Source organism: Cydia pomonella, chromosome 21, assembly GCF_033807575.1.
Source record: "Cydia pomonella isolate Wapato2018A chromosome 21, ilCydPomo1, whole genome shotgun sequence".
Classification (NCBI taxonomy): Eukaryota; Metazoa; Arthropoda; class Insecta; order Lepidoptera; family Tortricidae; genus Cydia; species Cydia pomonella.
Window position 1 is genome coordinate 14,277,570 of NC_084723.1, and position 19,198 is coordinate 14,296,767.

Here is a 19,198-nt window from a genome sequence, read left to right on the forward strand (position 1 = left end):
TAAGTATAGCGCAGGTAGCTCCAAGTAATCTTAACCACGATGAAAACCTTTCAGGTTCAGGAACAGCTGGTAAGTTTTCAGGAGATACATTTACAATCATTGTATACTCTAAATCCAAAGGGTTAGGCTTCGTCAGCTGTTTATTTGAAGGCCAAGTTTCCTCATTGCCATACAAAAAGTCGGGACCGTGAAACCATTCATTTTCCAGCATTCTGAGTTCACAGGTGTCTCGTGTAGCAATATCAGCTACGTTCATTTTCGTAGGTACGTATCTCCATTGAGCAGATTGAGTTAATTCATCTAATTCCCCGAGCCGATGCGCCACGAACGCTTTATAGGTACGTGCATCGTTATATATCCAGTGAAGCACACAGGTCGAATCAGTCCAGTAATAAATTTTCTCCGTGCTCATTTTGTGTTCCTTGATTATACTATGTGCTAGTCTCGCTGCTAGACATGCACTTTCTAATTCTAATTTTGGAATACTTCTATGTTTAGTAGGTGAAATTCGGCATTTACTCGAAATAAATGCTAATTGCCACCGGTTATTGTTATCTAACCAGCGCCAGTACGCTACGGCGCATAAGGCTTGCGATGACGCGTCACACAACAAATGAAGTTGTAGGTTTGTATACATAGCCGGCCGGCGGCCTGCACTATCCGGTGCATTCGGTGCATCGTCTGTCTCACTCGCACGCGTGGCGGCTTGATAGTATCGGGGCAGGCGCACTGAACTTACCCGTTTCAATAGCTCGAGGAATTCGATCCATTTTTTAAATAATTCTTCCGGAATCATGTCGTCCCAAAGTAATCCTTGTGCCCATGTATCACGGATTATTATTTTTCCTCTTATTGTTATCGGTGATAGGAACCCATACACATCGAATATCGACATAACAACTCTCAGCATTTCTCGCTTTGTAGGTATCTTCTCTCCAGATATGATTGCCTCCGGTATGCGTTTGAAAGAGACATCAAAACCAAGTAAGTCCTCCTTTGGAAACCAAACTAATCCGAGCGTACGTTCGCCATTATCTTGTTGATCGATTTTGAACCTTATGGCCGTTGAACCTAAGTTCTCTTTTGGTAAACTGTTTATTAATGTTTCACTGTTGCTCGTCCAGTTACGAATGTTAAAACCGCCTTGTTTATGTATATACGCCACTTCTTGTACCACTTTTATTGCAGTTTCTTCGTCCTCAAAACTATCAATGTAATCATCTACATAATGTTGTTTACATATTGCAGATACGGCGGCCGGCATCGATGACTCATAGCGCACGGCGTTCTTGTTTTTTATGAACTGCGAAATAAATGGTGCACAATTTGCTCCAAATATTAAACATGTCATCTTATACGTTTTTATAGGGTCGTCAGGAGCAGCGGAGCCTTCAGACGTGTTTCTCCACAAGAAACGAAATGCATCTTGATCTTCAGGGATGATTTTCACTCTTAGGAACATATCTTGGATATCTCCAGTTATTCCGATTTTATTTTCGCGAAATCGAAGCATTATTCCATATAACGATACGAGCAGATCAGGTCCTTTATACAGGTAATCATTTAAACAAACGCCATTATTTTTGGATGCGCAATCGAATACGAGCCTTAATTTTTGTTTGTTAGGGTTGTCAACCCCGAAATGCGGCAGAAACCATGTTTTTGGCGTGAGCTTCGGGTTGCTGACCTCCATTGCGTAATCGTTATCGAACAGGTGATTTATTCTTTCAGTGTACCTTGATGCATAGCCAACATCCCGTTTCATTTTTCTTTCCACTCCCTTAAGTCTAGAAAGTGCATTACCATAGGATTCAGTCATGTTGCAATTAAGATCTTTCCATGGAAGCCCAACGTGCCACCTGCCTTCTAACAATCTAGCCGTTTGTTCCAATCGCTCCTGTGCGCGCAGGTCCTCGGAGTTCTGGCGTGGATTACATGAAACGCCCATGGATTCAATGGTAAAAGAGCGGCGTACTTCTTCGTGTATTTCTCGTAGTGCACGCTCATTTTGGTCCTGCAGGTCCTCAGTTATAAATAAGGTTGAATCTAGCCGCTGGCCCTTGTCGCGCGGTGCTGTGATACGGCCGTGAACACACCAGCCTAAGACAGTCTGAGTTATGTAAGATCCTTCGGACTTGCCCTTTATTATTTGCAGTGGCATCATAAGATGATAGTGATCCTGCCCTATTAACAGCTGAGGCTTCTCATAACGAGTGTTACATAATTGATTTTTAATTTCAACCTTAAGGTCATAATGCGTAAGGTTCACTTTAGATGCATTTTGCGAAGGCAAGTTTAAGTCTGTAACACTGCGAGCACGTAGCGTAAACATCTGTCCATCTTTGTTCGACACATCAAAGTCCACTACCTCACTTTCGCACTTAAGTTCGGTGTTACTCCATGCCCCACTAACGCACATTTTTTGTTTGGTACCATGCAATCCGGCGCGGGCGGCGAGGTCGGCGCTTATCAGTGATACCGTCGAGCAATTGTCCAATAATGCAGTGGCACTAATTATACCGTTAGGTCCGTGTATGTAAATAGGTACAGCTTGTAACAAAACTTTGCAGCTTGTCGAGTTTATGTTTGTAACAGTCTCAGATCGCGTTTCACTCACATCAGTGTCTATTATTTCCGTAATATTCACACTAGATTGAAGATTTGAATTATTAGCGTGCGAAATGTAATGTAACAAGCGGTGATGGGATTGTCCACAGTTTTCCTTATCGCAACAGGGCGCAGGACAGGTTTCTTTGTTATGGCGCGACACTAAACATTTATAGCATAATCCATGACGTTTCACATAGGCCCACCTGTCTTTGCGAAGCGATTTTTTAAACATTTTACAGTCTGTTATGTCGTGTTTAGAGGTACGACAAAATTTACACTTATCGTCACTTAGTTCATTCTGCACTAGCACGGTTTGAGAGCGGTAACAATCACTTTGTTTACGTTTACTATCACTGTAAGTGTTCGCGAGGATTACAGCTGTTTTTGATATTTTGAGAGCTTCGTCATTTAAAAATTCCGACAGAATGACGAGCCGGGGTTTCTTGCCGTCGTTGATAAGCGGGTAGCTATAGTCGACCCATTTCGATATTAACACAGTTGGCAATTTTGACAGAATTACAGATATGATTTTCATCCCCCTTAGGTACTCATCATGACCAATAGCTGTTACTGCTGCAACGTAATTCTTAACCTTCACGGAGAAAGACACTATGTCCTTATGATATTCTTGAGACATCACCGGCAGTTTGTTGATGCTTTGTACAATTTTTGAAATAATAATATCGGGATTCCCAAACTGTAACTCTAGAGTGGACATCACTAGATCTGGCGCAGTAGCTCCAATTAACAGAGAAGTTACTGCTTCTTTAGCTGGTCCCTGAAGGCATTTTCGTAGCCTCCATAGGTTTTCTTTGTCGTTGAAATTGCACACTTCAGTTGATTCGTCATACGCCTGCTTGAATTGGAGCCACTCCATTGGGTCACCGGAAAAAGAGGGTAAATCTCGCGGCGTGCAGAGGCGGCTCAACATTCGAGCGTTAGGTCCATTCGTAGAGGAGACTGCGGCTATGTCTTTGAGTGCCGTTGCCAGTAGGTGAACTGTATCTTCGGTGCCGTCGCGCGCTGGTGCAGCCGGCGCGGGCGGCGGGTACAGCTTGTCCAATGTGTTTTCCGTTGGTGGCACAGGCTGCTCTTTCAGTTCCAGTTGACTGCGTTCTAACCATTTCTCCACTTCTTTGTTTGTGTGAATTTCACTAGCTTCCGATTGTGAACTGTATTCTTCTTCTTCTTCTTCATCCAATTGTGCTAGGTCCGCCGCTAGCTTTTTGTCGATTAATTCCATTTGTATACGCGCTTTTGCTTCTGCCGCTTCTAATTCTAGCAACTTCTTTCTGGCCACGACTGAAGAACGCGCAGAACCTGATGCTTTTGACTTTCGAGTAGATTTTATAGATTTCGATTTAGGAATTTCCTCCATTCTGCACTTTTCACTTGCACTACCCACATCTACAGTAATTGTTTTATCGAGTAGCTCCTTTTTCTTATCTATCGATTTTATTTTTGCAGGTTCGTCGTTTTGAGTCGCTTGGCAAACTGGTTTCTGCTTCTGCGTAGGTATTTCCTTTTCGGCCTTAAGCTCCTTTTGCTTTTCTTCTTGTTTCTTAACACTGCTCCGTGTGTTCATTTTTCGTATCGGAGTCCGGTACATTCAGAGTTCAGGATCAGGTTCGAAGACCAGCGTGTAGGGGACGTGGTGAAATGATATGCAGTTTTTAAGTAACAAAACGTAAGGGTGTTTGGACAGCGAGAAGCATGTACCTTAGCGCGTGATTCTATACATCGACTGACCGCTGAGAGCCAATGACAAATCTCCGATTGTCCCCCTCCTCTCCCGCTCCCCTCGGTCGCCCTGAACCGGCACATTCCACTCAGACTTCCAGGCACCCACTTTTTAATAAAAAATATAAAATAAATTACAAAAGAAAATCGCGTCGCTTACACCTACCCTAATATATGGGCCATAAGGTCGTGTATACATATTTTTGGCACTTCGATCGTCGCGATGTTTTCAGACGTGACTGTACCAAGGAGTTTTTCGGAAATTATGTACGAAATATAATTTGATATTTATTTACCAATCCCTTTTCGGTGAAGGAAAACATCGTGAGGAAACCGGACTAATCCAAATAAGGCCTAGCCCCCTAGGGTTGGAAGGTTAGATGGCAGTTGCTTTCGAAAAAACTAGAGCCTACGCCAAATTTTGGGATTAGTTGCCAAGCGGACCCCAGGCTCACATTAGCCGTGGAAAATGCTGGGACAACGCGAGGAAGAGGAAGATTTCTACTGTTGGCACGTGGGCAGATGTCGCAGGATCTTGAGGGTGTCGGAGACAAACGTGAGCTTCGTATTGTGTATATTTGGAAAGTGAAATACATAAATCTAAATTCACTAGCCTAACGCCCACTTATCTGACGAATAAATTCATAGTTGGCGTTTCAAAATCATCAAATAAGCTTAACTGTTTTGTTAAAAAAAGTCACAGTATGGAACTTATATAGGGTATGACGTATGCATTCTAACTGCCAAGTTAGTGCAAAGTAAGCGTGGTCAGAGAAGTATAAACGTCAAATTCCTATGAAAATATTACGGTTATGGCAAACCCACACTTTGTCACGTCAAAGTCTGTCCGTGTATAAGCGGCGAGGTTTCCGCACCAAAGCACGTTCTCTGCAAAGAGTGCAAGGTGCCTCAAAATTGCAAAAGTCAAATGTTTGGTCGGAAAATATACGCCTGCAGTGTGCCTTGTGACGTAGTTGATAGAGAAAAGTTAACCGACTTTATATCAAAGTTAACTACTGCTCGCAACTCATGTGTACAATACGAGTAAGTACTTCCATATCCCACTTTCAAAGTAGATTTCCCCTTCACCCCGCTTATAACATAATAATTGTCTGAGTCTTCCTCCTCAAGTTGTCCTGGCATTTTGCCACGGCTCATGAGAGCCTGGGGTCCGCTTGACAACTAATTTGGCTTAGGCAGTAGTTTTTACGAAAGCAACTGCCATCTGACCTTCCAACCCAGAGGGTAACCTAGGCCTTGTTGGGATTAGACCGGTTTCCTCACGATGTTTTCCTTCACCGAAAAGCGACTGGAAAATATCAAATGATATTTTGTACATAAGTTCCGAAAAACTCATTGTTACGAGCTGGGGTAACACACCGTATTTGACAACTAATCTTAAACTTTAGCATTTTCTATGGGACGATAACCCTTCGCGTCTACATTTTTAAAATTGGCCGCTTTTTTCTACTCACAGAAATGGCTTGACAGACTATATGTATATCCTTTTTAAACTTAAAAACTAAATAGACGCGTTCTGTACTTTAGTGCGACTGCGAGTATGAAAGGAATATTATTGTTTTAATTAAACATCAGTTTTGTTAGCGAGAATCCTGTAGTATTATCGATTTTGTGTTAAATAATGTTGGTACCTACTCATATCGTTTACCTGTTTAGCTATAGTTGGAAATTGGAATCAAAACGGAACATGACAGAGCACGTAGCGGGCGCCGGAAAGTGGGAAAGTTTCGGGAGCATGTTCAAACAACTAGGGGTATGGGAAATACACGTTGTGCCACTTGTGTCATTGCGATTTTGTTCTGAAGGCAACTTATAGTTAAGTAGTTCATTCTGCGATGAAAGTGTGAAGGTTAATTTAGAATAGAATAGAGACACCTTTAATAATATATTACAAACCTAGGACATCATCATCATTTAAGAGCATGGCTCTTGTTGGTGGAGTAGACGCCAGTTTTCGCGGTCCTCGGCCAAGTTCTTTAGGTCCCTGTAAGGCGACATTTGCTTATCCTTTTAGTTGCTGCGTGTAACTTGCCTACACCTACCTACCTAGGGCAGTATAATACTAAAAGTAAAACACTGCAAAGTTTTGACGCCAGAGAGCAGGAGTAGCACATATTATAAAGCATAAATAAATAAATAAATAAATATTATAGGACATTATTACACAAATTGACTAAGTCCCACAGTAAGCTCAATAAGACTTGTGTTGAGGGTACTTAGACAACGATATACATATATAATAAGTATAGAAAACACCCATGACTCAGGAACAAATATCCATGCTCATCACACGAATAAATGCCCTTACCAGGATTTGAACCCTGGACCATCAGCTAAGTAACATATACAATATACATACTATGCCTTAATCAGTTTTTTGAGAAGTTTTTCACTATGACATTGAAGCATCATGGCGGTTTGTTTATGGCGATTTGACAACTGGAAACGCCTTGTCTGTAATTTTCTGTACAAAACAGTCTGCCGTTTTTTTCCGGGGGAGGACTAACACCCACAACTAACTAACTAAGTCCCACAGTAAGCTCAATAAGGCTTGTGTTGAGGGCGCTTAGACAATGTACATAGACAGAGACCACGAATTTCCATTTGCTACTGTCTTGACATACCTCTTTCGCTTCATTCACTTTCATAACATTCCTCATACACGCTCGCCGGTTTAGGGGGCTCATGACCTGGCCTTTCTTCAGGATATATTATCCTAGACATAGTAGATATAATGCAACAGAGTGCATTTTCTGTGTGTACGTTTGCAAAAACCGCCAAAAAACGGGATAACCAATTTCTGGCTATGTTCCTTACGCCCAGTCCTAATAATATAAGGGAAAGAACCAAGAAATGCTGGCTAGAGATTGCAACAGATGCCATGTATGTCAAATGTCTTACAAAAAATGATACCGAAAGACAGTGCTAAGTGGAAGAATAAATGTCAAGAGACGGATTCAGAGCCGAAAGCCGAGGCTGGTGCGGGAATCCTGGTTATTTATTTATTTATATAAATCCTGGGAATCCTGGTTACTGATATATATAAATATTTATAAATACTTAAATACATAGAAAACACCCATGACTCAGGAACAAATATCCGTGCTCATCACACGAATAAATGCCCTTACCAGGATTTGAACCCGGGACCATCGGCTTCGTAGGCAGGGTCACTATCCACTAGGCCAAACTGGTCGACTCAAATGTATGACTATTTGTACGTAACGTACAAATCGCCATGTCAGATAAACGTCAGTCCATACAATACATATGACCATTGGCCGAGGTTTTATTTATTTATTCAGTGATTAATACTTCTTTACTTTTGTACTGAAAGTTTACTGATTGACTCGACATTCTCAGTGACTGACGTAAAAAAAGTCTAGTGTCGAATAGCGTTATTATTATGGAAGGTAAAGGCAAGGAACTGAATCTCCATATATCAAAAAGTGTCCGACAAAAAACCATAAATAGGTGGCGCTACAATACCTAGAATACTTGAGAACAAATCTAATAATAGACAGCGCACTTCACTCCGTCAATAACGCCTAGGTTCTTAGTTACTCTAGCCCTACTCTGGAGAGATTTGGAACTATTATTTATAGCTGACAGCTGGACACTTTTGCAACAGTTCTGTTTAAGGAGTTTATGTTCCTTGCCTCTACCTTCCATAGTTATTATATCTTTTAATTAATCATATTTATTTTGTTAAAACATGATCATTACTTATATATACTATAATCGATTATTAAAATGTAGCTTATGGCGAGCCATTTGTTGTTGTTTTTGTTATTGTTAAAAATATTCAAAGATGTTAAGTTTTTTTTGCTTTGGTGTAGTGTGTGGTAGCGAGTGGCCTAGTGGGTAGTGACCCTGCCTACGAAGCCGATGGTCCCGGGTTCAAATCCTGGTAAGGGCATTTATTCGTGTGATGAGCATGGATATTTGTTCCTGAGTCATGGGTGTTTTCTATGTATTTAAGTATTTATACATATTTATATATTATATATATCGTTGTCTAAGTACCCTCAACACAAGCCTTATTGAGCTTACTGTGGGACTTAGTCAATTTGTGTAATAATGTCGTATAATATATAAATATATATATATATGTCGTATACGAAAAAAAGTGACAAAAGGCGAGTGCTCAAGCAAGGCTGAAGACACTGGTTCGATTACAATCCTAGGCCACTTTTTCTTTCGTAACATATAAGGATATCTATTATAAGCTTTTATTTAACTTGCTCTTAGTATGTATGTATGTTAAAGTGGATGTAATCTTGAAAGCCAAAATTCAAAAAATTCAAATTCAAAATTCAAAAATTTATTCTTCAAGTAGGCCTCAAGGGCTCTTTTACAAGTCAATACAACATTTATAGTAACATCATATAGTGACATGAAAAATACATAACAACATTTATAAATACAACAGCCAATACCTGGGTAAACATTACATTATAATAATCTTAATATAAATAATTACTACAATACAATAGAGATGTATAGTCTCTATGGTTAAAAACACATTAAATCTGGAGATGTAGTAAATTTGACCCCCTTCCCGATTTCCGATTGAGCTGAAATTTGACATACACAAATGTAAATCGGATGATAATGCAATATTATGATAACATGGAGCAGATCTGATGATAGAGACAGGAGGTAGCCATGGGAACTCTGTCATAACAACGCAAACGCAAACGTCATAAACGATGCTCCGATACAAATACAACGCTGCGAGACGCAGTGCAGCGTAAACGCAATCGACAATAAGGTCCCTTTTCATAGATAATGCCACATTTAATATTGACATAACTATTAAAATTTATATTATATACCCTATAATTTCATTGGAGATTTATTGTTAATTATCAATAATATATCTTAGACATTAATCAATCCGTTGCTATACAATTAAAATTAACCTACCCATTGTTACATTAAAAGACCTAATTTATATAATTATGACAATAATATAAATACCTAGCATAATTTCGATATAAGACTATTGATGTGCCCTATCAGGGTCCATGTGAAACATACTACTACTATGTACCACCGCATGTACCAACCATGGATGCAATAAATGAATGATTTATGAGTACAGTCAGCGATAAAAGCTTGTACCTACCAAAAATTAGATTTTTGCCAAAAACTTATTCATTTAAATTTTAATTGGGTACTTGACACATGTTGAATATTATAACAAAATTTAGTTAAATGGATAAAAATAAGCCATCCATTATAAAAAAGTGGAATTTAAAAAATTATAAATTGAGATTATAAAAAAAATACCAGGCACCCAGTCTCAAAAAAATTTTTTTTATTTGGGTTTGAGAAATAGAGAAAAAAATGGTACCATTCGATTCCTTACATTTTATTGAAAAATAAATTTCAGGGTCAAAATGGAAATTTCCTTGATCTTCCATACATTTAGGACAGACTTGTGACGTCACATGACACTATCATTTTGTTAGAGGCGTTTCAATCGTCGAGTGCGAGCGTCAGACTTTAACTCTCATTTCTGACCTTTGTATTGCTTAAATGCAATGAGTCCTATATAGATATTTGATCCTCAAGAAAATCAAGATCGTTTGACATTATTTACAAAAAACTGTCAAGTAGCCAATTCATATGGTGTCCATTTAAAATAAAAACTGTATTTTGATTTTTTCCGTAGTGACATTTATTCACATTATCTTACGTACATTTATACACTCTGGCGTTGGTCAGACTTTAACAGGATGTTCTAGGAACAAAATCAACAATGTGCCTCGGAAATACGTCAAATAACCTTTTATCTGAAACAACTCAACGTCACAGTTTGGTACCTAGTGTGTAATTGTTATAAAACTTAAAAGTAGTAATAAATTAAAAAAAAAATATGTATAAAATATAAGGCTGTCGGCATCAAAATATGAAACTTTTTCCACCCTTTTGTAGTCCTTTATTAGTAATGCCCTTTTCTAGGTTAGATTATAAACTATCTATGTTAGAAAATCAGCCGCTGTTACCTGATGCAGGAACAAAGACACCGGACATCCAAGACTATTAAATATAATTTGTAAGTAGGATAATTTACTTAATGTTGAGCTACCAGAAAGGTAAGTCAGAACGAATTCCATTGCAAACTCGCGACATCAAGAAGTCGGTATGACATGTTGGCGCCGACAGCGTAGTTCGACAGTTCGACTTGTCGACTGCTGGGGGCTGGCCGGAGAATTTCGACAGCGAAATTGATAATTAAAAAAAAAAGCCTCGATTAAGAATTGGCTATGTGCGAATTTTGTGGTGGGGGAAATATAAACGACGCCAACGCCCGACGTGGTGACAATATGAACTTTCGTGGGACGACATATTATTTGGCAGCTGCCAACTGTGAAATAAGCAGTATGTCTGTATTTATTGTATGTGTAAAATATGATTTTGTGTATATGTTTTGACATGTCCTGGCGTTTGGCCTCCCCTGTGAGCCTGACATGTGTTTGAAAATAAATAAATAATGACCCTCACCCACTAGGGCAGCGTCATAGTCAAGCACGAAGCAAATTGAAACAGCTTCTCACCCAATGCAAGAAAACTTCTCCGTTCACGTTGTGAAATATACAAAAAAGTACAAAACTGTGTTTATCCTAAATCTGAGAGGTGTGATTTCTTTGTTTCTATAGAAAGTAAGCTCAAAATTATCCCTATAAAACAAATGCACAGTAACTACGTAAATAAAGGATTTGGGTTAATTATATTCACCCTATAGAATCGGTAAGCGAGCGGAGTTGATTGAGCCAATGTTCGCTGTTATATTAATGAGCCTATCGGGATTCGGGAAATGACGTCTTTTCGTATATAGATCGTGTCATTCACGAAGACGCATGCCTTTACTCGTATTGTCGTGTTATTTAAGGTTAGATTTGACAAATCTGCGCGTCATTGTGGATGCAGCGATATTTAAAAAAAGGTAAACAAACAATTTGTACATTTTCGGGTAGTTTTAATATTTATTGGTTAACCAACCAAATACAAAACCGCCTGGATCTGTCACTGAACGACCTGACTTTAAACCTACTTTATTTGATCATATAATGTTTTCATCTACCCTCAACTGCCTTAAGGAGCCATTTGAGGGTAGATTTTGTTTACCTTTTTTAAATACCTAAAGATACAGACTATATATGAGGCTCATCGCTACATTACTCCCAAGCAATTATCGCTTTGCTTCAAATGTTTCGTGTTGACCGAGCGCGAGTGAATGCTTTTGTACCTGTGACCAGCGGCAGACGGTACTAGACTGTTATCGAGAACAAATTGTGTCCGTCATTTTCGGCATTTGACGTCTGTCACTAAGCTAAAGAATAAGCGTAGCTAGCCAGAGGCGAAACTTTTATGACACCTGTTAATTTTCTGCCTACATACGCACTGTAAAGAATCTAGATAAAATGTCTTTATTTCCTTACAAGTGAATTGAAATTGCTTAACATATGTGACACTGACGATATATTAATTAATTTTCAACAAGCAGAAACGTCTGCGAACGATGCTATTAAGCTTAGAATTAATTTAAAAGTGGAAAAATTACTGTCTTGGGTGAGACTTGAACTCACGGCCTCTGGATATTATAATTTATAAAAATAGTCATTAAACTCTTCTTATTTAACTTTTACTCGTAGCGATTTTGATCAAATCGCGCTTATATATAATATAATCTTTAAATATAATACAAATACAAAATACAAAATTCTTTATTTCATAATAATATACATTTTTGTGATGCAGGGGATGGAGCCGCCCGGTAAGCAAAACAATGCTCGTGTTGGGAGGCACCGCTCTTCCCTAGATTCACAACTAGTATATATATATATATTATATTATAACTACGATAATAAAAACACTACAAAAAATTAATAAAATAAACAGTAATATAATCATTACAGATGCCGACTCTAGTACTCGTACTATACTTCAATGGCGGCAGATTTCTAATATCAAATTAAAATACTTTAGTTTTGTAAGGTCTGATTTTTCAAACGCCTGATAAAATTATCTGGCAGATAAAGAAAACACTCTCTTTTCTTCTTTCTCGTGAAAGAAAGGGAGCCTGTTATCTTTATCTGAGAGATAATTATATCTGTTGTTTGAGAAATCAGACCTTAGTGTTGTGGATTGATTTGTGGCAATGTAGTGTAGGAAATGAAGCAAGTCGTTGTATGGAGACCCATGCATTAATTTATCAGTCGATGAAATTTTGCTTGGTTATTGTATAGTATGAGTCGAAACTAACATATAAATATCCAAAAAAAAAAAACACTTCTAAGTTAGGTATTTATACGTAAAAATATAAATCTGTTTATATTTTTAACCGAGTAATTCCTCTGTCCAAAATTATTTTACCAAATAAGTTATTTGTATCAGTATGTAATACTAGAAAAAAATATAAAAATTTTGTCAAACATGTGATTTTTTTAAAATGATAATTCCTTTTTTTGACGCTCATTTTCATCGGAAAATTGCTCTGTCATTTTTTTCTTCTTATATGATCTTAGAATATAATTTGGCGTAGTGGGTAAGAATATCCAAAAAAAATACATACCCAAATGTATGTATTTTACAACTATTAAAAACTGAGAGTGGAAAATTTCTCAGCCTGTATTCTTTTTAAATATATACTAAGTAGTCACGTATACACTTAAATTCAAAATATCCAAAAGAAATATCATCCAGAACACCGAAATTTTTGAAGCGAAGATAAATCCATCCCGCGGTTACGCAATAATGTACCGTCTTCCCTTAGCAGTTAAGTGCAGAATAGTGTCCTTGTGCTACTAGTACGACCCGACCGCGTGACCCGCAGTCCACACTTAAGAAGGGAGTTGTCGTTGTCACTGATGTGTGAGTCTGTGAGTCTTTACACTACATTTAGTGATTTTTGCGTTTTCTTTGTACCGAATAATATATACAGTTTTATATAACATTGATTAGAATAATATCACGCTAAAGACGTTAATAACAACCGACGTCAAAAACAACTAGGTTCTAGAATTTTTGCCACGTAATAAAGATTACCTACTTATTGTATGCTTATCGTTAATAAATTGCGATATCTTAAAACTTAACCGTCGAGATCTTTAAAACTACTGAACCAGTTTTGATGAAACTTGTACTATAAGGTTTAAAGGTCCCTTTTTTCAGTTTTTCTTAAATAACTCATAAACGGTGGCCCATAGCAAAAAATGTTCTTTAACGTAAATAATATATATAAAATTGCCTAATCGAAAGATTCAGTGCACTTTTTCGCTAGGATCAACATTTAAAAAATATTAAAGCGGGAAAGTTAGTTAAAATCAATTTTATGGTCCATTTTACTATATTTTCGTGAATAACCCATAAATAGCAAAAACCTTGTAAAACGTAAATAATTTACACATTTTTTTTTTACAAAAAAGTTCAGTAAACTTTTTGAAAGTATCAATATTTAAAAAGATATTAAAGGGGGAAAGTCAATTAAAATCAATTCTAAGGTTCCTTTTATTTCGTTTTTCGTAAATATTTTGTAAAGTATGATCCATAGCAAAAAATCTCTCATACATAAATATTAACCATAATTTTTTCTACAGGAAAGATATATGAAACTTTTCGCTAGGATCAACATTTAAAAAGATACTAAAGAGGGAATATTTATACTAATTTTAAAGTCACTTCTTAGTTTTTCGTAAATAACTCTTAAACGGCAGCTCATAACAAACAGGTTCTTATACATAAATAATTAACATAATATTTCCTACAAAAAACATACAGAACACTTTTCTCCAGGATCAATATTTAAAACAATATTAAAGGGGGAAAGTAAATCACAAACAATTTACAAGTCCCTAATTTTTTTTGTTTTTCGTAAATAACTCGTAAACAGTGGCCCAATGCAAAAAGTTCTTTATACATTAATAATAGAAATGTAATTTTGTACAACAAAAGTTCCGTAAATTTTTTCGCTAGGATCAATATTTAATGAGATATTAAAATTCATTATAATCAGTTTCCAGGTCCTTTTTAGGGTTCCGTACCCAAAGGGTAAAACGGGACTCTATTAATAAGACTGCGCTGTCCGTCCGTCGGTCTGTCACCAGGCTGTATCTCATGAACCGTGATATACAGTTGAAATTTTCACAGATGATGCCGCTATAACAACAAATACTAAAAAGTACGGAACCCTCGGTGGGCGAGTCCGACTCGCACTTGTTGGGTTTTTAGTCAGAGGGGCAAAGTTACTTACAATTAATCCTCAGGTCTCTTTTTTAGTTTTTCGTAAATAATTTTGTAAAGTATTATGACCAGGGGTCGTACAAAAAGTGCGGATGACGTCAAACCACTTATAGGATGATTTCAAATAGTATTTTTTGTCAATCAGATGAACAATAAATTGACTTCGTTATTGTTTAGCTATTGTATCTTCACGATTATATTTAGCTAAAATTTATATTAAATGTCATCTTTACTCGAATATTGTGGCAATTTTCCGTTTTTGGAGGTACGTGACAAACACGTATACTGCTCTTGCTGTAATCAAGATATACCAACGAAGGTAAGCAATATTAAAAGACATTTGGAGACAACCAAACATGTCGGAAACGTAGAAAAAAAAGGGCAAAGTGAATTTAATATGAACCTTACAAATTTTATGATAGCAGCAAACATACCCTGGGTGCAACTACGAAATGAAAACTTCCGTAATTTCATAAAAAAAATGCATGGATGGTGAATATGCAAAAACAGTTACCATAATTTTTGTCGGACAAAAATAGTCATCTATGCATAATTTCATTAAATAATAAGTATAATAACAAAATATCTTTTTTTATTTTTACTAATCTTACCTACTGTTCCCACTTTTGACTACTAAACCCATTTATCTGAGGATCCCACAGACTTGTTCTAACTAATTTCAAATAATTATACCATATGGTAACAAGTTTCGTGCAATTTATTTTATTCACTACATCACCCTACCACCTGTATTATTAATTCCATGGATTTATTTACAATTATTTTGTTACTTCATTAATACTACTTTGTTACTACATGTCACACGGAAGTTTAAATACAAACTCAAACATCACCTGTGTGCAAGATTACGTCATTTTTACGTCATCCGCACTTTTTGTCCGACCCCTGATTATGACCTATAGCAAAATATATATATAAACAATTATAATAAAAATTTCTACAAAAGACATGCGGAACATTTTTCCCTATTTTTCGCTTTAGTATCTTTTTAAATATTCATCCTAGCGAAAAGTGTGCTACATATTTCTTATAGAAAATTTTATGTTACTTATTTATGTATGAGACATTTTTTTGCTATGGGTCATACTTTAGAAATTATTTACGAAAACTAAAGAAAAGGAACCTTAGAATTGGTTTTATTAACTTTCCCGCTTTAATATATTTTTAAATATTGATCCTAGTGAAAAAGTGGACTGAATTTTTCTTGTACGAAATTTTATTTAGATGATTTGCGTGAAAGAACATTTTTTGATATGGGCCACCGTTTACGAGTTATTTAAGATAAACTAAAAAAGGGCCATTTAAAGCTAGCAGCCGCGTCGATGCAATTGTCTCACGTGCGCTCCGAGCGATATCATTGTCGCTGGTTACGTTTAGAATTATAGTTTGGCATGCTATGACAGAAATATTTATATTTATATGTATTTCTGTTGCCGCTATAACAACAAATACTAAAAAGTACGGAACCCTCGGTGGGCGAGTCCGACTCGCACTTGTCCGGTTTTTTAGTCAAAGAGGAGCAAAGTTACTTACAATGAATCCTCAGGTCTCTTTTTTTAGTTTTTCGTAAATAATTTGTAAAGTATGACCTATAGCAAAAAATATATATGTGTATATAAACAATTATAATAAAAAATTCTACAAAAGACATGCGGAACACTTTTCCCTAAGATCAATATTTATTAAGCTTTTAAAGCGAGAAACACAAATAATGTGCAGAATTGATTAAAATTAACTTTCGCCGTTTAATATCTCAATAATATTGATCCTAAAGAAAAAGTGTAAGAAATCTTTTTTCCAGAAAATTTTATGTTAAGTATTTATGTTTAACATTCTTATTGCACTGGAGCACCGTTTAAGAGTTATTTACGAACAACTAAAAAAGTACCTATGAATTGATTTACCCCCTATAATATCTTCTTAAATATTGATCCTAGAGAAAAGTGATCGAATTATTTTTTGTAGGAAATATTATGTGCATTCTTTATGTATAAGAATGTGTTTTGCTACGGGCTACCGTTTACGAGTTACTTACGAAAACTAAAAAGGGTTTTTAAAATCGCATTAGTATCTTTTTAAATATTCATCCTAGCGAAAAGTGTGCTAGATATTTCTTATAGAAAATTTTATGTTACTTATATATTTATGTATAAGACATTTTTTTTGCTATGGGTCATACTTTACAAATTATTTACGAAAACTAAAGAAAATGAACCTTAGAATTGGTTTTATTAACTTTCCCTTTTTAATATCTTTTTAAATATTGATCCTTTCACAAAGTGTACTGAATCTTTTTTGTAGAAGTTTTGTGTAGATTATTTACATTTTACAGCGTTTATTGCTAATTGCCACCGTTTACGAAAATATAGAAAAATGGACCACAAAATTGATTTTAATTAATTTTCTCGCTTTAATATCTTTTTAAATATTGATCCTAGTAAAAAGTGTACTGAATTTGTCTTGTAGGAAATGTTATATAGATGATTTGCGTGATAGATCATTTTTTGATATGGGCCACCGTTCACGAGTTATTTAAGATAAACTAAAAAAGGGACATTTAAACCCTCCCTCCCCCGTACACAATAGCGCCACCCCCATCTATCAGTACTTTCAGTATGTTATTTATCTACAACTATGCCAAAATTCGCTTATACACGAATTATTTCCCCGTTTTTTCCTTCGTTTGGTGGCCTAATACGTACGACTCGAATTGAATAAATTGAATTTAAGAATATAAATATTTAAATTAGACACATCGCATAACCTACCTACTTCATTTGTAGGTACGGTAGAGACTATACTTACGGTAGGTACTACACAGACAGGCAGGCATTAGGCAGGTCAAAAAAGAAACATGTAGCAATATTTTTAAAAACAGTAACCTATGCACCTAGGCGATACGCGAATGAATAGAGAAGTAGCAAGCTGCCACCGCCGCGCCGGGCAGGCGCGGCGCGCGCGCTGGCGGCGGCCGGTACCGCTCCCGCACCCCGCTTGTACACCCCGCTCCCTACACACTGCTCCCGATATGTTAAGTTTTTAATACGCTCGTTATTTTTTTGGATGTTTTTATAGTTGGATGGAAATAAAACTGTGATCTTAATTCAATAAATAAAATGGATAGAGAAATTTTTCACAGCGAGTAAAAAGGCAATTTCTGAAAATAGTATAGTTACATGGATTTTTTTTTAGATTTTCATTTTGTAGCTATAAAACGGCAATAAAATGGCATTTCAGTGAAAAAATTAGATGGAGTAATTTTCCGGTCCAAGACACGTTCAAAAATTATATTTTATTAATATTGGTATTTCTGCTGGGATATTTTTTTGGATATTTCATATATTGTTGTAATACGTTACATGAATATGTCTGGTGAAGAAAGTTTGAACGGAGCATTTTTCCGTAAAAAGATATTAACGATTGAATACTTTAGGTATTTACTTAAATCCTATTATTATTATTCGTTGGAAATTAAGACAATACTTTTTATTTATTGATACTTTATCATACTGTAAAGTTTTTTCTGGCAGAGGAATTACAGCGGGGTCCACTACCTTTATTTCCTACACTAAATGGATCGCTGACTAGAAGAGCAGCGGACATATATTTTATCATTAAGTATATATTATTGAGGCGTATAGTACCAAAGCCGTAAGTTTTGCATTAATTTCGGAATATGCGGAAAGGGTTAAAAGAACGTACACAGCGAAGGTCGACATTTGGGAAATTTGGTTTTAATAAAATTTTATCCGCAATTAAGATTGAGCAACAGGCGGGTCATTGTACGAAAATCCTTGTGATAAGCGTTTTTTCTGTGGACCCCTTCTACTTTTATTAAATTTTCGCTGCTAGCGGTCGGAACCGGCTTGCCCCAAACGAAGCAGTAGAGCAAGAGGTCACGGGAACGTAATAACAACCACAGATAGCAAATATTATTGGCCAATGTAAACAAGTTATTGTCTTTGCTTGTATTTTAAACATTATAAAAGTTGGTGGATATATTATTTATTTATTTATTATGGTCAAACAATAATTAAATAACTAAAAAATTGCTTGTAAATAATGATGTTATTGATTAAAAATCGCTGTTTCATAGATATATCAAATAGTTTATTTATTTATTTAAACTTTTTTGCACAATACATGAAGAGTACAAATGGCGGACTTAATGCCAGAAGGCATTCTTTACCAGTCAACCATGAGCCAAACCGAAAGATCCTAATTGGTGCAGGGTCAGAATACAGAGTAAAATGACAAAAAAAATCACACAAAATTATAAGTACATAAATAATATGATACATAAATATACATACATACATAAATATATACCCATTGTGAAACATCATGAGGACGACCTTTGAACCTTGTCAAACAGCTTGATATAAGCTATAAGGCTTCGACGACCGGTTTGGCCTAGTGGGTAGTGACCCTGCCTACGAAGCTGATGGTCCCGGGTTCAAATCCTGGTAAGGGCATTTGTTCGTGTGATGAGCATGGATATTTGTTCCTGAGTCATGGGTGTTTTCTATGTATTTAAGTATTTATAAATATTTAT

The 19,198-nt window shown here is 36.3% G+C and overlaps 1 long non-coding RNA gene across 1 annotated transcript in view; it reads left to right on the plus strand.

Moving 5' to 3' along the window:
• LOC133529598 (uncharacterized) overlaps positions 1-16,023 on the plus strand; it is a 108,165-nt gene extending 92,142 nt beyond the window's left edge. Inside the window, exon 2 of the long non-coding RNA XR_009801174.1 lies at positions 14,111-16,023. This is a non-coding gene — a long non-coding RNA (uncharacterized LOC133529598). The remainder of the gene's footprint in view (positions 1-14,110) is intronic.
• Positions 16,024-19,198: the final 3,175 nt, after the last annotated feature.